Source organism: Rhinoderma darwinii, chromosome 1 (genome assembly GCF_050947455.1).
Source record: "Rhinoderma darwinii isolate aRhiDar2 chromosome 1, aRhiDar2.hap1, whole genome shotgun sequence".
NCBI classification, from domain to species: domain Eukaryota; kingdom Metazoa; phylum Chordata; class Amphibia; order Anura; family Rhinodermatidae; genus Rhinoderma; species Rhinoderma darwinii.
In genome coordinates, this window is record NC_134687.1 from 216,754,326 (window position 1) to 216,773,125 (window position 18,800).

At 37.8% G+C, this 18,800-nt stretch overlaps 13 non-coding genes across 13 annotated transcripts; all 13 read right to left on the minus strand.

Moving 5' to 3' along the window:
* Window positions 1-6,816: 6,816 nt before the first annotated feature.
* TRNAK-UUU (transfer RNA lysine (anticodon UUU)) lies at window positions 6,817-6,889 on the minus strand. The gene has a single exon. It is a non-coding gene; the product is annotated as a tRNA-Lys (tRNA).
* Window positions 6,890-8,513: 1,624 nt separating this feature from the next.
* On the minus strand, window positions 8,514-8,586 carry TRNAK-UUU (transfer RNA lysine (anticodon UUU)). Its single transcript has one exon. It is a non-coding gene; the product is annotated as a tRNA-Lys (tRNA).
* Window positions 8,587-9,362: 776 nt separating this feature from the next.
* Window positions 9,363-9,435, minus strand: TRNAK-UUU (transfer RNA lysine (anticodon UUU)). The gene has a single exon. It is a non-coding gene; the product is annotated as a tRNA-Lys (tRNA).
* Window positions 9,436-11,000: 1,565 nt separating this feature from the next.
* On the minus strand, window positions 11,001-11,073 carry TRNAK-UUU (transfer RNA lysine (anticodon UUU)). Its single transcript has one exon. It is a non-coding gene; the product is annotated as a tRNA-Lys (tRNA).
* Window positions 11,074-11,849: 776 nt separating this feature from the next.
* TRNAK-UUU (transfer RNA lysine (anticodon UUU)) lies at window positions 11,850-11,922 on the minus strand. Its single transcript has one exon. It is a non-coding gene; the product is annotated as a tRNA-Lys (tRNA).
* Window positions 11,923-12,698: 776 nt separating this feature from the next.
* Window positions 12,699-12,771, minus strand: TRNAK-UUU (transfer RNA lysine (anticodon UUU)). Its single transcript has one exon. It is a non-coding gene; the product is annotated as a tRNA-Lys (tRNA).
* Window positions 12,772-13,547: 776 nt separating this feature from the next.
* Window positions 13,548-13,620, minus strand: TRNAK-UUU (transfer RNA lysine (anticodon UUU)). The gene has a single exon. It is a non-coding gene; the product is annotated as a tRNA-Lys (tRNA).
* A 776-nt stretch (window positions 13,621-14,396) lies between these two features.
* On the minus strand, window positions 14,397-14,469 carry TRNAK-UUU (transfer RNA lysine (anticodon UUU)). The gene has a single exon. It is a non-coding gene; the product is annotated as a tRNA-Lys (tRNA).
* A 776-nt stretch (window positions 14,470-15,245) lies between these two features.
* On the minus strand, window positions 15,246-15,318 carry TRNAK-UUU (transfer RNA lysine (anticodon UUU)). The gene has a single exon. It is a non-coding gene; the product is annotated as a tRNA-Lys (tRNA).
* Window positions 15,319-16,094: 776 nt separating this feature from the next.
* Window positions 16,095-16,167, minus strand: TRNAK-UUU (transfer RNA lysine (anticodon UUU)). Its single transcript has one exon. It is a non-coding gene; the product is annotated as a tRNA-Lys (tRNA).
* A 776-nt stretch (window positions 16,168-16,943) lies between these two features.
* Window positions 16,944-17,016, minus strand: TRNAK-UUU (transfer RNA lysine (anticodon UUU)). Its single transcript has one exon. It is a non-coding gene; the product is annotated as a tRNA-Lys (tRNA).
* A 776-nt stretch (window positions 17,017-17,792) lies between these two features.
* On the minus strand, window positions 17,793-17,865 carry TRNAK-UUU (transfer RNA lysine (anticodon UUU)). Its single transcript has one exon. It is a non-coding gene; the product is annotated as a tRNA-Lys (tRNA).
* A 776-nt stretch (window positions 17,866-18,641) lies between these two features.
* Window positions 18,642-18,714, minus strand: TRNAK-UUU (transfer RNA lysine (anticodon UUU)). The gene has a single exon. It is a non-coding gene; the product is annotated as a tRNA-Lys (tRNA).
* Between the last annotated feature and the right edge of the window lie 86 nt (window positions 18,715-18,800).

The window sequence follows — 18,800 nt, forward strand, 5'->3', positions numbered from 1 at the left end:
CCTGCCTTTTGCACCCGTGGGGGGATAGAGGGGCCCCTGGGGAGCTTGTACATGCCGGCAGCTTCCTTGTGGGAGCTCCACAGCGCCCGCGGCGAGTCCCGTTGTGTCCAGCCGGCTGACAAGCACTTCCGGTCCGCGAAGGATGCATGTCAGCGGCGGTGTGCCCGCTCCGGGTGTGAGCGGCGTGTGCCTGCCTATGGCATCCTGGGGGGGATAGAGGAGCCATGGGGAAGCCGTGCCAGCCCGGTTGCAGCCGTGTACGAGCTCCTCAGCGCCAGCGTCGGAGTTTGAGGGCAAGAGCGGTAGGAGCGGCCAACTCATGCCGACCTCCTGGAACTCCCCGTCGGCTTCGCTCGCGGGTCGGTCCCGCTGATTTTTCTACCTTCATAATAAAAAAATCTTTTTTTTTTTATGGCATTTTCGGAAGCCTCAAGCCCACCTGGAGTTGCACGAGCAAGGCCACGTCGGCGTCTCCTTCCGAAAGCGGCCGGGAGCCAGCTCCGAGTATGAGCGGTGTGTGCCTGCCTTTTGCACCCGTGGGGGAATAGAGGAGCCATGGGGAAGCTGTGCATGCCCAAGCTTCAAACTGTCACCATGTCAACAGACATGGTGACAGCGTCCCGATCGCAAAGCAGGATTCAAACAGGACCAATCAGAGTGGTCCCTGTGCCGGAAACGAGCTGTGATTGGTCAGTACTGACAGGCCAATCATAGCGCAGGAGCAGTGTTGCCTGCCTATTGCACCCGTGGGGGGAATAGAGGAGCCATGGGGAAGCTGTGCATGCCCAAGCTTCAAACTGTCACCATGTCAACAGACATGGTGACAGTGTCCCGATCGCAAAGCAGGATTCAAACAGGACCAATCAGAGTGGTCCCTGTGCCGGAAACGAGCTGTGATTGGTCAGTACTGACAGGCCAATCACAGCGCAGTAGCAGTGGTGCCTGCCTATTGCACCCGTGGGGGGGATAGAGGAGCCATGGGGAAGCTGTGCATGCCCAAGCTTCAAACTGTCACCATGTCAACAGACATGGTGACAGCGTCCCGATCACAAAGCAGGATTCAAACAGGACCAATCAGAGTGGTCCCTGTGCCGGAAACGAGCTGTGATTGGTCAGTACTGACAGGCCAATCACAGCGCAGGAGCAGTGGTTTGCCGGCATCTCCGTCTCTGACAAGCTCTTTCCTGTCAGAGAGCTTGTGAGAGACGGAGACAGGAATAAATACAGTGCGTAAGTTCAAAAAAACCAGCGATCTGCCGCTTTTCTGCCCTTTTGTGCCCACTAACCTGTTTTTAGTTAGTTAGGTAGCACAAGTTTTTCAGTATGGCCAAAAGAGTCTTTTCAGCCGAGGAAGCATCTGCAATGCTGTGTTCCGACACGGACAGCGCAAGTGAAGGTGAGGAGCAGTTCGTGCTTCCATCTTCCTCTGCATCTAGTGACTCTGAATCTGCACCCCCCAGTCGGCGTAGAAGAGCCGTAGTTCCTGATCTGCCTGAGCTGACCTGGGAAGCTGCAGAGAATTATACCCCCCAGGTGCCTGAGTTTACAGCCCGCTCAGGCATTCAAATTGAAATGACGGGTTTCAGCCCCATTGATTATTTTAACCTTTTTTTTTCAGACTCCCTTTTAGCGTTAATGGTCCAGCAGACCAACATCTATGCGGAACAATTTATCGCCCAGAACCCTGACTCTTATTATGGGAGAAGCCAAAATTGGACCCCCACAAACCTAGTGGAATTGCGGAAGTTTTGGGGCATATTTTTAAGTTTTGGCCTAATAAAAAAGCCTAGGATTAGAGACTATTGGTCCCTTGATATTTTATATAACACCCCCATTTACCGCACAGTAATGCCAAGGAAGCGCTTCGAAGCCATCCTGAAATTCCTTCATTATAATGATAATAGCCAGTGCCCACCCCCACAGGCCCCAAATTTTGATAGGCTATATAAAATACGACCATTGATTGCCCACTACTCCCAAATTTTTTCCCACGTTTATACCCCCCAGCAAAATATTTCGGTAGATGAATCCCTAGTCAGCTTCAAGGGTAGACTGCACTTCAGGCAGTATCTACCCAATAAAAGAGCCCGGTACGGCATAAAGCTCTACAAGCTGTGCGAAAGTGCCACCGGTTACACCTACTCCTTTAGGGTCTATGAGGGAAAAGACTCTCATATAGATCCCCCAGAATGCCCCCCTTTCCTTGGAATTAGTGGAAATATCGTATGGGATCTTATCCATCCTTTACTTGGGAAAGGCTATCATCTTTATCTGGACAACTTTTATAACAGTGTCCCCTTAGTAAAAGTTCTCTTGTCCAGATCCACCTTGGCATGCGGAACAATCCGCAAAAATAAGAAGGGCCTCCCCAAAACATTGCTGGGTCAGATCCTAAAATTAGGAGAGAGCAAAGCTTTCTGCTGCGACAATCTGCTCCTCCTAAAGTATAAGGATAAAAGGGACGTCCTTATACTGACCAGCATACACGACAGCAGATGCAGCCTAGTCCCTGTACGTGGATCCACTTCCCAAGTCCCAAAACCATATTGTGTACAGGAGTACAACAAGTATATGGGTGGCGTTGACCTGTCCGACCAGGTTATAAAACCATACAACGCCATGCGCAAGACCAGAGTATGGTATAAGAAGCTGTCTGTGCATCTTACACAGATGGCTTTATACAACGCCTTTGTCCTCTATAGATATGCCAGCAGTGGAGGTACGTTCCTGCAATTTCAGGAAAAGGTCATAAAGTCCCTGATGTTTGGTAACCAGGAAGGAGAGGGCAGTTCATCTGGCTCTTCCGTCAGTAGGATAATTCCCGGCCAGCATTTCCCCACAGAAATCCCCCCCACTGAAAAAAAAAAGAAGCCCCAAAAAAAATGCCGTGTGTGTGCCAAGCGAGGCATTCGTAAGGACACCACATACCATTGTGAGACATGTCCCACAAATCCCGGCCTGTGCATGAAACAATGTTTCAAAATTTATCATACCTCCTTGGATTTTTAATTTATTTATTCATTATTCACCTTTTCTGTCTCCCATACTGGCCATGACCAATTATTAATTTTTCTACTGACCAGCCCCATTTAAAATTTGATCATTTAAAAATTGTAAAAAAAACACCTAAAACAAAACTAAAAATTCTCACTATACCCCTAGATAATTTCCTCAATGGGTGTAGTTTCCGAAATGGGGTCACTTGTGGGGGGTTTCCACTGTTTTGTCCCCTCAGGGGCTTTGTAAATGTGACAAGGCCTCTCAAACCATTCCTGCTAAATGTGATCTCCCAAAGCCAAATGGCACTCCATCCCTTCTAAGCCCTGCCCTGTGTTCAAATATCCGTTTATTACCACATGTGGGGTATTGTTTTACTCGGGAGAAATTGCTTTACAAATTTTACGGTGCTTTTTCTCCTTCAGTCCTTGTGGAAATGAGAAAAAAATGGCTAAACCTAAATTTTCTTTGAATAAATGTTGATTTTAATTTTCACGGCCTACTTCCAATAAATTCTGTAAAAAACCTGTGCGGTCAAAATGCTCACCATACCCCTAGATAATTTCCTTGAGGTGTCTAGTTTCCCAGATGGGGTCACTTGTGGGGGGTTTCCACTGTTTTGTCCCCTCAGGGGCTTTGTAAATGTGACAAGGCCTCTCAAACCATTCCTGCTAAATGTGATCTCCCAAAGCCAAATGGCACTCCATCCCTTCTAAGCCCTGCCCTGTGTTCAAATATCCGTTTATTACCACATGTGGGGTATTGTTTTACTCGGGAGAAATTGCTTTACAAATTTTACGGTGCTTTTTCTCCTTCAGTCCTTGTGGAAATGAGAAAAAAATGGCTAAACCTAAATTTTCTTTGAATAAATGTTGATTTTAATTTTCACGGCCTACTTCCAATAAATTCTGTAAAAAACCTGTGCGGTCAAAATGCTCACCATACCCCTAGATAATTTCCTTGAGGTGTCTAGTTTCCCAGATGGGGTCACTTGTGGGGGGTTTCCACTGTTTTGTCCCCTCAGGGGCTTTGTAAATGTGACAAGGCCTCTCAAACCATTCCTGCTAAATGTGATCTCCCAAAGCCAAATGGCACTCCATCCCTTCTAAGCCCTGCCCTGTGTTCAAATATCCGTTTATTACCACATGTGGGGTATTGTTTTACTCGGGAGAAATTGCTTTACAAATTTTACGGTGCTTTTTCTCCTTCAGTCCTTGTGGAAATGAGAAAAAAATGGCTAAACCTAAATTTTCTTTGAATAAATGTTGATTTTAATTTTCACGGCCTACTTCCAATAAATTCTGTAAAAAACCTGTGCGGTCAAAATGCTCACCATACCCCTAGATAATTTCCTTGAGGTGTCTAGTTTCCCAGATGGGGTCACTTGTGGGGGGTTTCCACTGTTTTGTCCCCTCAGGGGCTTTGTAAATGTGACAAGGCCTCTCAAACCATTCCTGCTAAATGTGATCTCCCAAAGCCAAATGGCACTCCATCCCTTCTAAGCCCTGCCCTGTGTTCAAATATCCGTTTATTACCACATGTGGGGTATTGTTTTACTCGGGAGAAATTGCTTTACAAATTTTACGGTGCTTTTTCTCCTTCAGTCCTTGTGGAAATGAGAAAAAAATGGCTAAACCTAAATTTTCTTTGAATAAATGTTGATTTTAATTTTCACGGCCTACTTCCAATAAATTCTGTAAAAAACCTGTGCGGTCAAAATGCTCACCATACCCCTAGATAATTTCCTTGAGGTGTCTAGTTTCCCAGATGGGGTCACTTGTGGGGGGTTTCCACTGTTTTGTCCCCTCAGGGGCTTTGTAAATGTGACAAGGCCTCTCAAACCATTCCTGCTAAATGTGATCTCCCAAAGCCAAATGGCACTCCATCCCTTCTAAGCCCTGCCCTGTGTTCAAATATCCGTTTATTACCACATGTGGGGTATTGTTTTACTCGGGAGAAATTGCTTTACAAATTTTACGGTGCTTTTTCTCCTTCAGTCCTTGTGGAAATGAGAAAAAAATGGCTAAACCTAAATTTTCTTTGAATAAATGTTGATTTTAATTTTCACGGCCTACTTCCAATAAATTCTGTAAAAAACCTGTGCGGTCAAAATGCTCACCATACCCCTAGATAATTTCCTTGAGGTGTCTAGTTTCCCAGATGGGGTCACTTGTGGGGGGTTTCCACTGTTTTGTCCCCTCAGGGGCTTTGTAAATGTGACAAGGCCTCTCAAACCATTCCTGCTAAATGTGATCTCCCAAAGCCAAATGGCACTCCATCCCTTCTAAGCCCTGCCCTGTGTTCAAATATCCGTTTATTACCACATGTGGGGTATTGTTTTACTCGGGAGAAATTGCTTTACAAATTTTACGGTGCTTTTTCTCCTTCAGTCCTTGTGGAAATGAGAAAAAAATGGCTAAACCTAAATTTTCTTTGAATAAATGTTGATTTTAATTTTCACGGCCTACTTCCAATAAATTCTGTAAAAAACCTGTGCGGTCAAAATGCTCACCATACCCCTAGATAATTTCCTTGAGGTGTCTAGTTTCCCAGATGGGGTCACTTTTGGGTGATTTGTACTGTTTTGTCACTGCAAGAGCCCTTCTAACAAAATAAGGCCCCAAAATCCACTAGGTGTTCATTTGCTTCTGAGGCCTGTGCTTCATTCCAGTAGCACGCTACGACCACATGTGGGATATTTCCTAAAACTGCAGAAACTGGGCAACAAATATTGAGTTGAATTTCTCTGCTAAAACCTTCTGTGTAATAAAAAAATAGTATTAAAAATTTATTTCTGCCAATAAATATGAAATTTGTAAATTCCACCTCTACTTTGCTTTAATTCCTGTGAAATGTGTAAAGGGTTAAGACATTTTCTAAATGCTGTTTTGAATACTTTGAGGGGTGAAGTTTTTAAAATGGGGTGACTTTTTGGGGGTTTCTAATATATAAGGCCCTCAAAGCCACTTCACAACTGAACTGGCCCCTGTAAAAATGGCCTTTTGGCATTTTCTTGAAAATGTGAGAAATTGCTGCTAAAGTTGTAAGCCTTGTGATGTCATAGAAAAATAAAAGGATGTTCAAAAAATGATGCCAATCTAAAGTAGACATATGGGTGATGTTAATTAGCAACCATTTTGTGTGGTATAACTGCCTGTCTTACAAGCAGATACATTTAAATTGAGAAAAATGCTAATTTTTGCAATTTTTCTCTAATTTTCGGTGTTTTTCACAATTAAATATAGAACATATCGAGCAAATTTTGCTAGTAACTTAAAGTGCAATGTGTCACGAGAAAACAATCTCAGAATCGCTTGGATAGGTGAAAGCATTCCAGAGTTATTACCACATAAAGTGAACATGTCAGATTTGAAAAATGAGGCTCTGTCAGGAAGGTCAAAAGTGGCTAGGGCGGGAAGGGGTTAACCTAGTTCGGTCCCCACCGCTACAGTCGGATATCAGCTGTAAGATATAGCTGAGATCCGGTGATGATGGCACCGACTCAGCTTCTGAGCCGGTGCCAAACATTGTACGGCATTTTGCGGGAAGTCAATGCTTTCCAGGACGTACATATACGTCCAATGGCGGGAAGGGGTTAAAGTCTACTTTCAGAAGAAGAGAAAAGTGTAATTTCATCTTGTCTTAATGAAATTCTCTAGGCTGCTAAAGTTTGAGGCGGCAAGACATCATTAGATCATACTTAATTCTATCCTTAAGACATAAAGTTACATCATTAATCCAATAATTTTTTTAGAGTATGAAATCTACGTAATGTTCAAATCATAAATAAGTGAAACGTCTTGATTTCTAAAAGACACACGCCTGAACAGGGACTTGAACCCTGGACCCTCAGATTAAAAGTCTGACGCTCTACCGACTGAGCTATCCAGGCTCTCCAAAACCAAAACGTGTGCGGGAAAATCGGCGTTTCTCTCCTTCTCATATATATTCTGACCTGGAGTGCTTTGTTATGTGGTTTCAAGGGTTACTTAGACAAGAAAAGTATAAAGTTATTTTGACTTGATAAAATCAGCTACGGTCCTAAAGTTTAAACAGTCAAGACATTGTTAGATCATACATTTTTCTTTTTTAAGGCATAAAGTTTACATTTTGTTCTGACATCCAGGAAATCTTAAAAGCATGGACTAGTTCTTCGTTTCAAAGAGAGTTTCAGTCATGGATAAGTGATAGGTTGTTTTTCAAAAGACTTACACCTGAACAGGTACCCTGAGATCGAAAGTGTGATGCTCTATCAACTATTTACCTTAGTTTCAAAGAGAGTTTCAGTCATAGATAAGTGATAGATTGTTTTTTCAAAAGACTCATGTGATACTCTACCCACTAAACTATCCAGGCTCTATAAAACACAAAAATATGCAAGAAAATCGATGGTGTTATCATCATTTATATTTTGAGCTATAGCACTGTTATAATGTATATGCTTTTAAAGTCTACTTTCAGAAGAAGAGAAAAGTGTAATTTCATCTTGTCTTAATGAAATTCTCTAGGCTGCTAAAGTTTGAGGCGGCAAGACATCATTAGATCATACTTAATTCTATCCTTAAGACATAAAGTTACATCATTAATCCAATAATTTTTTTAGAGTATGAAATCTACGTAATGTTCAAATCATAAATAAGTGAAACGTCTTGATTTCTAAAAGACACACGCCTGAACAGGGACTTGAACCCTGACCCTCAGATTAAAAGTCTGATGCTCTACCGACTGAGCTATCCAGGTTCTCCAAAACCAAAACGTGTGCGGGAAAATCGGCGTTTCTCTCCTTCTCATATATATTCTGACCTGGAGTGCTTTGTTATGTGGTTTTAAGGGTTACTTAGACAAGAAAAGTATAAAGTTATTTTGACTTGATAAAATCAGCTACGGTGCTAAAGTTTAAACAGTCAAGACATTGTTAGATCATACATTTTTCTTTTTTAAGGCATAAAGTTTAAATTTTGTTCTGACATCCAGGAAATCTTAAAAGCATGGACTAGTTCTTAGTTTCAAAGAGAGTTTCAGTCATGGATAAGTGATAGGTTGTTTTTCAAAAGACTTACACCTGAACAGGTACCCTCAGATCGAAAGTGTGATGCTCTATCAACTATTTACCTTAGTTTCAAAGAGAGTTTCAGTCATAGATAAGTGATAGATTGTTTTTTCAAAAGACTCATGTGATACTCTACCCACTAAACTATCCAGGCTCTATAAAACACAAAAATATGCAAGAAAATCGATGGTGTTATCATCATTTATATTTTGAGCTATAGCACTGTTATAATGTATATGCTTTTAAAGTCTACTTTCAGAAGAAGAGAAAAGTGTAATTTCATCTTGTCTTAATGAAATTCTCTAGGCTGCTAAAGTTTGAGGCGGCAAGACATCATTAGATCATACTTAATTCTATCCTTAAGACATAAAGTTACATCATTAATCCAATAATTTTTTTAGAGTATGAAATCTACGTAATGTTCAAATCATAAATAAGTGATATGTCTTGATTTCTAAAAGACACACACCTGAACAGGGACTTGAACCCTGGACCCTCAGATTAAAAGTCTGATGCTCTACCGACTGAGCTATCCAGGCTCTCCAAAACCAAAACATGTGCGGGAAAATCGGCGTTTCTCTCCTTCTCATATATATTCTGACCTGGAGTGCTTTGTTATGTGGTTTCAAGGGTTACTTAGACAAGAAAAGTATAAAGTTATTTTGACTTGATAAAATCAGCTACGGTGCTAAAGTTTAAACAGTCAAGACATTGTTAGATCATACATTTTTCTTTTTTAAGGCATAAAGTTTAAATTTTGTTCTGACATCCAGGAAATCTTAAAAGCATGGACTAGTTCTTAGTTTCAAAGAGAGTTTCAGTCATGGATAAGTGATAGGTTGTTTTTCAAAAGACTTACACCTGAACAGGTACCCTCAGATCGAAAGTGTGATGCTCTATCAACTATTTACCTTAGTTTCAAAGAGAGTTTCAGTCATAGATAAGTGATAGATTGTTTTTTCAAAAGACTCATGTGATACTCTACCCACTAAACTATCCAGGCTCTATAAAACACAAAAATATGCAAGAAAATCGATGGTGTTATCATCATTTATATTTTGAGCTATAGCACTGTTATAATGTATATGCTTTTAAAGTCTACTTTCAGAAGAAGAGAAAAGTGTAATTTCATCTTGTCTTAATGAAATTCTCTAGGCTGCTAAAGTTTGAGGCGGCAAGACATCATTAGATCATACTTAATTCTATCCTTAAGACATAAAGTTACATCATTAATCCAATAATTTTTTTAGAGTATGAAATCTACGTAATGTTCAAATCATAAATAAGTGATATGTCTTGATTTCTAAAAGACACACACCTGAACAGGGACTTGAACCCTGGACCCTCAGATTAAAAGTCTGATGCTCTACCGACTGAGCTATCCAGGCTCTCCAAAACCAAAACATGTGCGGGAAAATCGGCGTTTCTCTCCTTCTCATATATATTCTGACCTGGAGTGCTTTGTTATGTGGTTTCAAGGGTTACTTAGACAAGAAAAGTATAAAGTTATTTTGACTTGATAAAATCAGCTACGGTGCTAAAGTTTAAACAGTCAAGACATTGTTAGATCATACATTTTTCTTTTTTAAGGCATAAAGTTTAAATTTTGTTCTGACATCCAGGAAATCTTAAAAGCATGGACTAGTTCTTAGTTTCAAAGAGAGTTTCAGTCATGGATAAGTGATAGGTTGTTTTTCAAAAGACTTACACCTGAACAGGTACCCTCAGATCGAAAGTGTGATGCTCTATCAACTATTTACCTTAGTTTCAAAGAGAGTTTCAGTCATAGATAAGTGATAGATTGTTTTTTCAAAAGACTCATGTGATACTCTACCCACTAAACTATCCAGGCTCTATAAAACACAAAAATATGCAAGAAAATCGATGGTGTTATCATCATTTATATTTTGAGCTATAGCACTGTTATAATGTATATGCTTTTAAAGTCTACTTTCAGAAGAAGAGAAATGTGTAATTTCATCTTGTCTTAATGAAATTCTCTAGGCTGCTAAAGTTTGAGGCGGCAAGACATCATTAGATCATACTTAATTCTATCCTTAAGACATAAAGTTACATCATTAATCCAATAATTTTTTTAGAGTATGAAATCTACGTAATGTTCAAATCATAAATAAGTGAAACGTCTTGATTTCTAAAAGACACACGCCTGAACAGGCTCTCCAAAACCAAAACGTGTGCGGGAAAATCGGCGTTTCTCTCCTTCTCATATATATTCTGACCTGGAGTGCTTTGTTATGTGGTTTCAAGGGTTACTTAGACAAGAAAAGTATAAAGTTATTTTGACTTGATAAAATCAGCTACGGTGCTAAAGTTCAAACAGTCAAGACATTGTTAGATCATACATTTTTCTTTTTTAAGGCATAAAGTTTACATTTTGTTCTGACATCCAGGAAATCTTAAAAGCATTGACTAGTTCTTAGTTTCAAAGAGAGTTTCAGTCATGGATAAGTGATAGGTTGTTTTTCAAAAGACTTACACCTGAACAGGTACCCTGAGATCGAAAGTGTGATGCTCTATCAACTATTTACCTTAGTTTCAAAGAGAGTTTCAGTCATAGATAAGTGATAGATTGTTTTTTCAAAAGACTCATGTGATACTCTACCCACTAAACTATCCAGGCTCTATAAAACACAAAAATATGCAAGAAAATCGATGGTGTTATCATCATTTATATTTTGAGCTATAGCACTGTTATAATGTATATGCTTTTAAAGTCTACTTTCAGAAGAAGAGAAAAGTGTAATTTCATCTTGTCTTAATGAAATTCTCTAGGCTGCTAAAGTTTGAGGCGGCAAGACATCATTAGATCATACTTAATTCTATCCTTAAGACATAAAGTTACATCATTAATCCAATAATTTTTTTAGAGTATGAAATCTACGTAATGTTCAAATCATAAATAAGTGAAACGTCTTGATTTCTAAAAGACACACGCCTGAACAGGGACTTGAACCCTGGACCCTCAGATTAAAAGTCTGATGCTCTACCGACTGAGCTATCCAGGCTCTCCAAAACCAAAACGTGTGCGGGAAAATCGGCGTTTCTCTCCTTCTCATATATATTCTGACCTGGAGTGCTTTGTTATGTGGTTTCAAGGGTTACTTAGACAAGAAAAGTATAAAGTTATTTTGACTTGATAAAATCAGCTACGGTGCTAAAGTTTAAACAGTCAAGACATTGTTAGATCATACATTTTTCTTTTTTAAGGCATAAAGTTTAAATTTTGTTCTGACATCCAGGAAATCTTAAAAGCATGGACTAGTTCTTCGTTTCAAAGAGAGTTTCAGTCATGGATAAGTGATAGGTTGTTTTTCAAAAGACTTACACCTGAACAGGTACCCTGAGATCGAAAGTGTGATGCTCTATCAACTATTTACCTTAGTTTCAAAGAGAGTTTCAGTCATAGATAAGTGATAGATTGTTTTTTCAAAAGACTCATGTGATACTCTACCCACTAAACTATCCAGGCTCTATAAAACACAAAAATATGCAAGAAAATCGATGGTGTTATCATCATTTATATTTTGAGCTATAGCACTGTTATAATGTATATGCTTTTAAAGTCTACTTTCAGAAGAAGAGAAAAGTGTAATTTCATTTTGTCTTAATGAAATTCTCTAGGCTGCTAAAGTTTGAGGCGGCAAGACATCATTAGATCATACTTAATTCTATCCTTAAGACATAAAGTTACATCATTAATCCAATAATTTTTTTAGAGTATGAAATCTACGTAATGTTCAAATCATAACTAAGTGAAACGTCTTGATTTCTAAAAGACACACGCCTGAACAGGGACTTGAACCCTGGACCCTCAGATTAAAAGTCTGATGCTCTACCGACTGAGCTATCCAGGCTCTCCAAAACCAAAACGTGTGCGGGAAAATCGGCGTTTCTCTCCTTCTCATATATATTCTGACCTGGAGTGCTTTGTTATGTGGTTTCAAGGGTTACTTAGACAAGAAAAGTATAAAGTTATTTTGACTTGATAAAATCAGCTACGGTGCTAAAGTTTAAACAGTCAAGACATTGTTAGATCATACATTTTTCTTTTTTAAGGCATAAAGTTTAAATTTTGTTCTGACATCCAGGAAATCTTAAAAGCATGGACTAGTTCTTCGTTTCAAAGAGAGTTTCAGTCATGGATAAGTGATAGGTTGTTTTTCAAAAGACTTACACCTGAACAGGTACCCTGAGATCGAAAGTGTGATGCTCTATCAACTATTTACCTTAGTTTCAAAGAGAGTTTCAGTCATAGATAAGTGATAGATTGTTTTTTCAAAAGACTCATGTGATACTCTACCCACTAAACTATCCAGGCTCTATAAAACACAAAAATATGCAAGAAAATCGATGGTGTTATCATCATTTATATTTTGAGCTATAGCACTGTTATAATGTATATGCTTTTAAAGTCTACTTTCAGAAGAAGAGAAAAGTGTAATTTCATCTTGTCTTAATGAAATTCTCTAGGCTGCTAAAGTTTGAGGCGGCAAGACATCATTAGATCATACTTAATTCTATCCTTAAGACATAAAGTTACATCATTAATCCAATAATTTTTTTAGAGTATGAAATCTACGTAATGTTCAAATCATAAATAAGTGAAACGTCTTGATTTCTAAAAGACACACGCCTGAACAGGGACTTGAACTCTGGACCCTCAGATTAAAAGTCTGATGCTCTACCGACTGAGCTATCCAGGCTCTCCAAAACCAAATCGTGTGCGGGAAAATCGGCGTTTCTCTCCTTCTCATATATATTCTGACCTGGAGTGCTTTGTTATGTGGTTTCAAGGGTTACTTAGACAAGAAAAGTATAAAGTTATTTTGACTTGATAAAATCAGCTACGGTGCTAAAGTTTAAACAGTCAAGACATTGTTAGATCATACATTTTTCTTTTTTAAGGCATAAAGTTTAAATTTTGTTCTGACATCCAGGAAATCTTAAAAGCATGGACTAGTTCTTAGTTTCAAAGAGAGTTTCAGTCATGGATAAGTGATAGGTTGTTTTTCAAAAGACTTACACCTGAACAGGTACCCTGAGATCGAAAGTGTGATGCTCTATCAACTATTTACCTTAGTTTCAAAGAGAGTTTCAGTCATAGATAAGTGATAGATTGTTTTTTCAAAAGACTCATGTGATACTCTACCCACTAAACTATCCAGGCTCTATAAAACACAAAAATATGCAAGAAAATCGATGGTGTTATCATCATTTATATTTTGAGCTATAGCACTGTTATAATGTATATGCTTTTAAAGTCTACTTTCAGAAGAAGAGAAAAGTGTAATTTCATCTTGTCTTAATGAAATTCTCTAGGCTGCTAAAGTTTGAGGCGGCAAGACATCATTAGATCATACTTAATTCTATCCTTAAGACATAAAGTTACATCATTAATCCAATAATTTTTTTAGAGTATGAAATCTACGTAATGTTCAAATCATAAATAAGTGATATGTCTTGATTTCTAAAAGACACACGCCTGAACAGGGACTTGAACCCTGGACCCTCAGATTAAAAGTCTGATGCTCTACCGACTGAGCTATCCAGGCTCTCCAAAACCAAAACATGTGCGGGAAAATCTGCATTTCTCTCCTTCTCATATATATTCTGACCTGGAGTGCTTTGTTATGTGGTTTCAAGAGTTACTTAGACAAGAAAAGTATAAACTTATTTTGACTTGATAAAATCAGCTACGGTGCTAAAGTTTAAACAGTCAAGACTTTGTTAGATCATACATTTTTCTTTTTTAAGGCATAAAGTTTACATTTTGTTCTGACATCCAGGAAATCTTAAAAGCATGGACTAGTTCTTCGTTTCAAAGAGAGTTTCAGTCATGGATAAGTGATAGGTTGTTTTTCAAAAGACTTACACCTGAACAGGTACCCTCAGATTGAAAGTGTGATGCTCTATCAACTATTTACCTTAGTTTCAAAGAGATTTTCAGTCATAGATAAGTGATAGATTGTTTTTTCAAAAGACTCATGTGATACTCTACCCACTAAACTATCCAGGCTCTATAAAACACAAAAATATGCAAGAAAATCGATGGTGTTATCATCATTTATATTTTGAGCTATAGCACTGTTATAATGTATATGCTTTTAAAGTCTACTTTCAGAAGAAGAGAAAAGTGTAATTTCATCTTGTCTTAATGAAATTCTCTAGGCTGCTAAAGTTTGAGGCGGCAAGACATCATTAGATCATACTTAATTCTATCCTTAAGACATAAAGTTACATCATTAATCCAATAATTTTTTTAGAGTATGAAATCTACGTAATGTTCAAATCATAAATAAGTGAAACGTCTTGATTTCTAAAAGACACACGCCTGAACAGGGACTTGAACCCTGGACCCTCAGATTAAAAGTCTGAAGCTCTACCCACTGAGCTATCCAGGCTCTCCAAAACCAAAACGTGTGCGGGAAAATCGGCGTTTCTCTCCTTCTCATATATATTCTGACCTGGAGTGCTTTGTTATGTGGTTTCAAGGGTTACTTAGACAAGAAAAGTATAAAGTTATTTTGACTTGATAAAATCAGCTACGGTGCTAAAGTTCAAACAGTCAAGACATTGTTAGATCATACATTTTTCTTTTTTAAGGCATAAAGTTTACATTTTGTTCTGACATCCAGGAAATCTTAAAAGCATTGACTAGTTCTTAGTTTCAAAGAGAGTTTCAGTCATGGATAAGTGATAGGTTGTTTTTCAAAAGACTTACACCTGAACAGGTACCCTGAGATCGAAAGTGTGATGCTCTATCAACTATTTACCTTAGTTTCAAAGAGAGTTTCAGTCATAGATAAGTGATAGATTGTTTTTTCAAAAGACTCATGTGATACTCTACCCACTAAACTATCCAGGCTCTATAAAACACAAAAATATGCAAGAAAATCGATGGTGTTATCATCATTTATATTTTGAGCTATAGCACTGTTATAATGTATATGCTTTTAAAGTCTACTTTCAGAAGAAGAGAAAAGTGTAATTTCATCTTGTCTTAATGAAATTCTCTAGGCTGCTAAAGTTTGAGGCGGCAAGCCATCATTAGATCATACTTAATTCTATCCTTAAGACATAAAGTTACATCATTAATCCAATAATTTTTTTAGAGTATGAAATCTACGTAATGTTCAAATCATAAATAAGTGATATGTCTTGATTTCTAAAAGACACACGCCTGAACAGGGACTTGAACCCTGGACCCTCAGATTAAAAGTCTGACGCTCTACCGACTGAGCTATCCAGGCTCTCCAAAACCAAAACGTGTGCGGGAAAATCGGCGTTTCTCTCCTTCTCATATATATTCTGACCTGGAGTGCTTTGTTATGTGGTTTCAAGGGTTACTTAGACAAGAAAAGTATAAAGTTATTTTGACTTGATAAAATCAGCTACGGTCCTAAAGTTTAAACAGTCAAGACATTGTTAGATCATACATTTTTCTTTTTTAAGGCATAATGTTTACATTTTGTTCTGACATCCAGGAAATCTTAAAAGCATGGACTAGTTCTTAGTTTCAAAGAGAGTTTCAGTCATGGATAAGTGATAGGTTGTTTTTCAAAAGACTTACACCTGAACAGGTACCCTCAGATTGAAAGTGTGATGCTCTATCAACTATTTACCTTAGTTTCAAAGAGATTTTCAGTCATAGATAAGTGATAGATTGTTTTTTCAAAAGACTCATGTGATACTCTACCCACTAAACTATCCAGGCTCTATAAAACACAAAAATATGCAAGAAAATCGATGGTGTTATCATCATTTATATTTTGAGCTATAGCACTGTTATAATGTATATGCTTTTAAAGTCTACTTTCAGAAGAAGAGAAAAGTGTAATTTCATCTTGTCTTAATGAAATTCTCTAGGCTGCTAAAGTTTGAGGCGGCAAGACATCATTAGATCATACTTAATTCTATCCTTAAGACATAAAGTTACATCATTAATCCAATAATTTTTTTAGAGTATGAAATCTACGTAATGTTCAAATCATAAATAAGTGAAACGTCTTGATTTCTAAAAGACACACGCCTGAACAGGGACTTGAACCCTGGACCCTCAGATTAAAAGTCTGAAGCTCTACCGACTGAGCTATCCAGGCTCTCCAAAACCAAAACGTGTGCGGGAAAATCGGCGTTTCTCTCCTTCTCATATATATTCTGACCTGGAGTGCTTTGTTATGTGGTTTCAAGGGTTACTTAGACAAGAAAAGTATAAAGTTATTTTGACTTGATAAAATCAGCTACGGTGCTAAAGTTCAAACAGTCAAGACATTGTTAGATCATACATTTTTCTTTTTTAAGGCATAAAGTTTACATTTTGTTCTGACATCCAGGAAATCTTAAAAGCATTGACTAGTTCTTAGTTTCAAAGAGAGTTTCAGTCATGGATAAGTGATAGGTTGTTTTTCAAAAGACTTACACCTGAACAGGTACCCTGAGATCGAAAGTGTGATGCTCTATCAACTATTTACCTTAGTTTCAAAGAGAGTTTCAGTCATAGATAAGTGATAGATTGTTTTTTCAAAAGACTCATGTGATACTCTACCCACTAAACTATCCAGGCTCTATAAAACACAAAAATATGCAAGAAAATCGATGGTGTTATCATCATTTATATTTTGAGCTATAGCACTGTTATAATGTATATGCTTTTAAAGTCTACTTTCAGAAGAAGAGAAAAGTGTAATTTCATCTTGTCTTAATGAAATTCTCTAGGCTGCTAAAGTTTGAGGCGGCAAGACATCATTAGATCATACTTAATTCTATCCTTAAGACATAAAGTTACATCATTAATCCAATAATTTTTTTAGAGTATGAAATCTACGTAATGTTCAAATCATAAATAAGTGAAACGTCTTGATTTCTAAAAGACACACGCCTGAACAGGGACTTGAACCCTGGACCCTCAGATTAAAAGTCTGATGCTCTACCGACTGAGCTATCCAGGCTCTCCAAAACCAAATCGTGTGCGGGAAAATCGGCGTTTCTCTCCTTCTCATATATATTCTGACCTGGAGTGCTTTGTTATGTGGTTTCAAGGGTTACTTAGACAAGAAAAGTATAAAGTTATTTTGACTTGATAAAATCAGCTACGGTGCTAAAGTTTAAACAGTCAAGACATTGTTAGATCATACATTTTTCTTTTTTAAGGCATAAAGTTTAAATTTTGTTCTGACATCCAGGAAATCTTAAAAGCATGGACTAGTTCTTCGTTTCAAAGAGAGTTTCAGTCATGGATAAGTGATAGGTTGTTTTTCAAAAGACTTACACCTGAACAGGTACCCTGAGATCGAAAGTGTGATGCTCTATCAACTATTTACCTTAGTTTCAAAGAGAGTTTCAGTCATAGATAAGTGATAGATTGTTTTTTCAAAAGACTCATGTGATACTCTACCCACTAAACTATCCAGGCTCTATAAAACACAAAAATATGCAAGAAAATCGATGGTGTTATCATCATTTATATTTTGAGCTATAGCACTGTTATAATGTATATGCTTTTAAAGTCTACTTTCAGAAGAAGAGAAAAGTGTAATTTCATTTTGTCTTAATGAAATTCTCTAGGCTGCTAAAGTTTGAGGCGGCAAGACATCATTAGATCATACTTAATTCTATCCTTAAGACATAAAGTTACATCATTAATCCAATAATTTTTTTAGAGTATGAAATCTACGTAATGTTCAAAACATAAATAAGTGAAACGTCTTGATTTCTAAAAGACACACGCCTGAACAGGGACTTGAACCCTGGACCCTCAGATTAAAAGTCTGATGCTCTACCGACTGAGCTATCCAGGCTCTCCAAAACCAAAACGTGTGCGGGAAAATCGGCGTTTCTCTCCTTCTCATATATATTCTGACCTGGAGTGCTTTGTTATGTGGTTTCAAGGGTTACTTAGACAAGAAAAGTATAAAGTTATTTTGACTTGATAAAATCAGCTACGGTGCTAAAGTTCAAACAGTCAAGACATTGTTAGATCATACATTTTTCTTTTTTAAGGCATAAAGTTTACATTTTGTTCTGACATCCAGGAAATCTTAAAAGCATTGACTAGTTCTTAGTTTCAAAGAGAGTTTCAGTCATGGATAAGTGATAGGTTGTTTTTCAAAAGACTTACACCTGAACAGGTACCCTGAGATCGAAAGTGTGATGCTCTATCAACTATTTACCTTAGTTTCAAAGAGAGTTTCAGTCATAGATAAGTGATAGATTGTTTTTTCAAAAGACTCATGTGATACTCTACCCACTAAACTATCCAGGCTCTATAAAACACAAAAATATGCAAGAAAATCGATGGTGTTATCATCATTTATATTTTGAGCTATAGCACTGTTATAATGTATATGCTTTTAAAGTCTACTTTCAGAAGAAGAGAAAAGTGTAATTTCATCTTGTCTTAATGAAATTCTCTAGGCTGCTAAAGTTTGAGGCGGCAAGACATCATTAGATCATACTTAATTCTATCCTTAAGACATAAAGTTACATCATTAATCCAATAATTTTTTTAGAGTATGAAATCTACGTAATGTTCAAATCATAAATAAGTGAAACGTCTTGATTTCTAAAAGACACACGCCTGAACAGGGACTTGAACCCTGGACCCTCAGATTAAAAGTCTGATGCTCTACCGACTGAGCTATCCAGGCTCTCCAAAACCAAAACGTGTGCGGGAAAATCGGCGTTTCTCTCCTTCTCATATATATTCTGACCTGGAGTGCTTTGTTATGTGGTT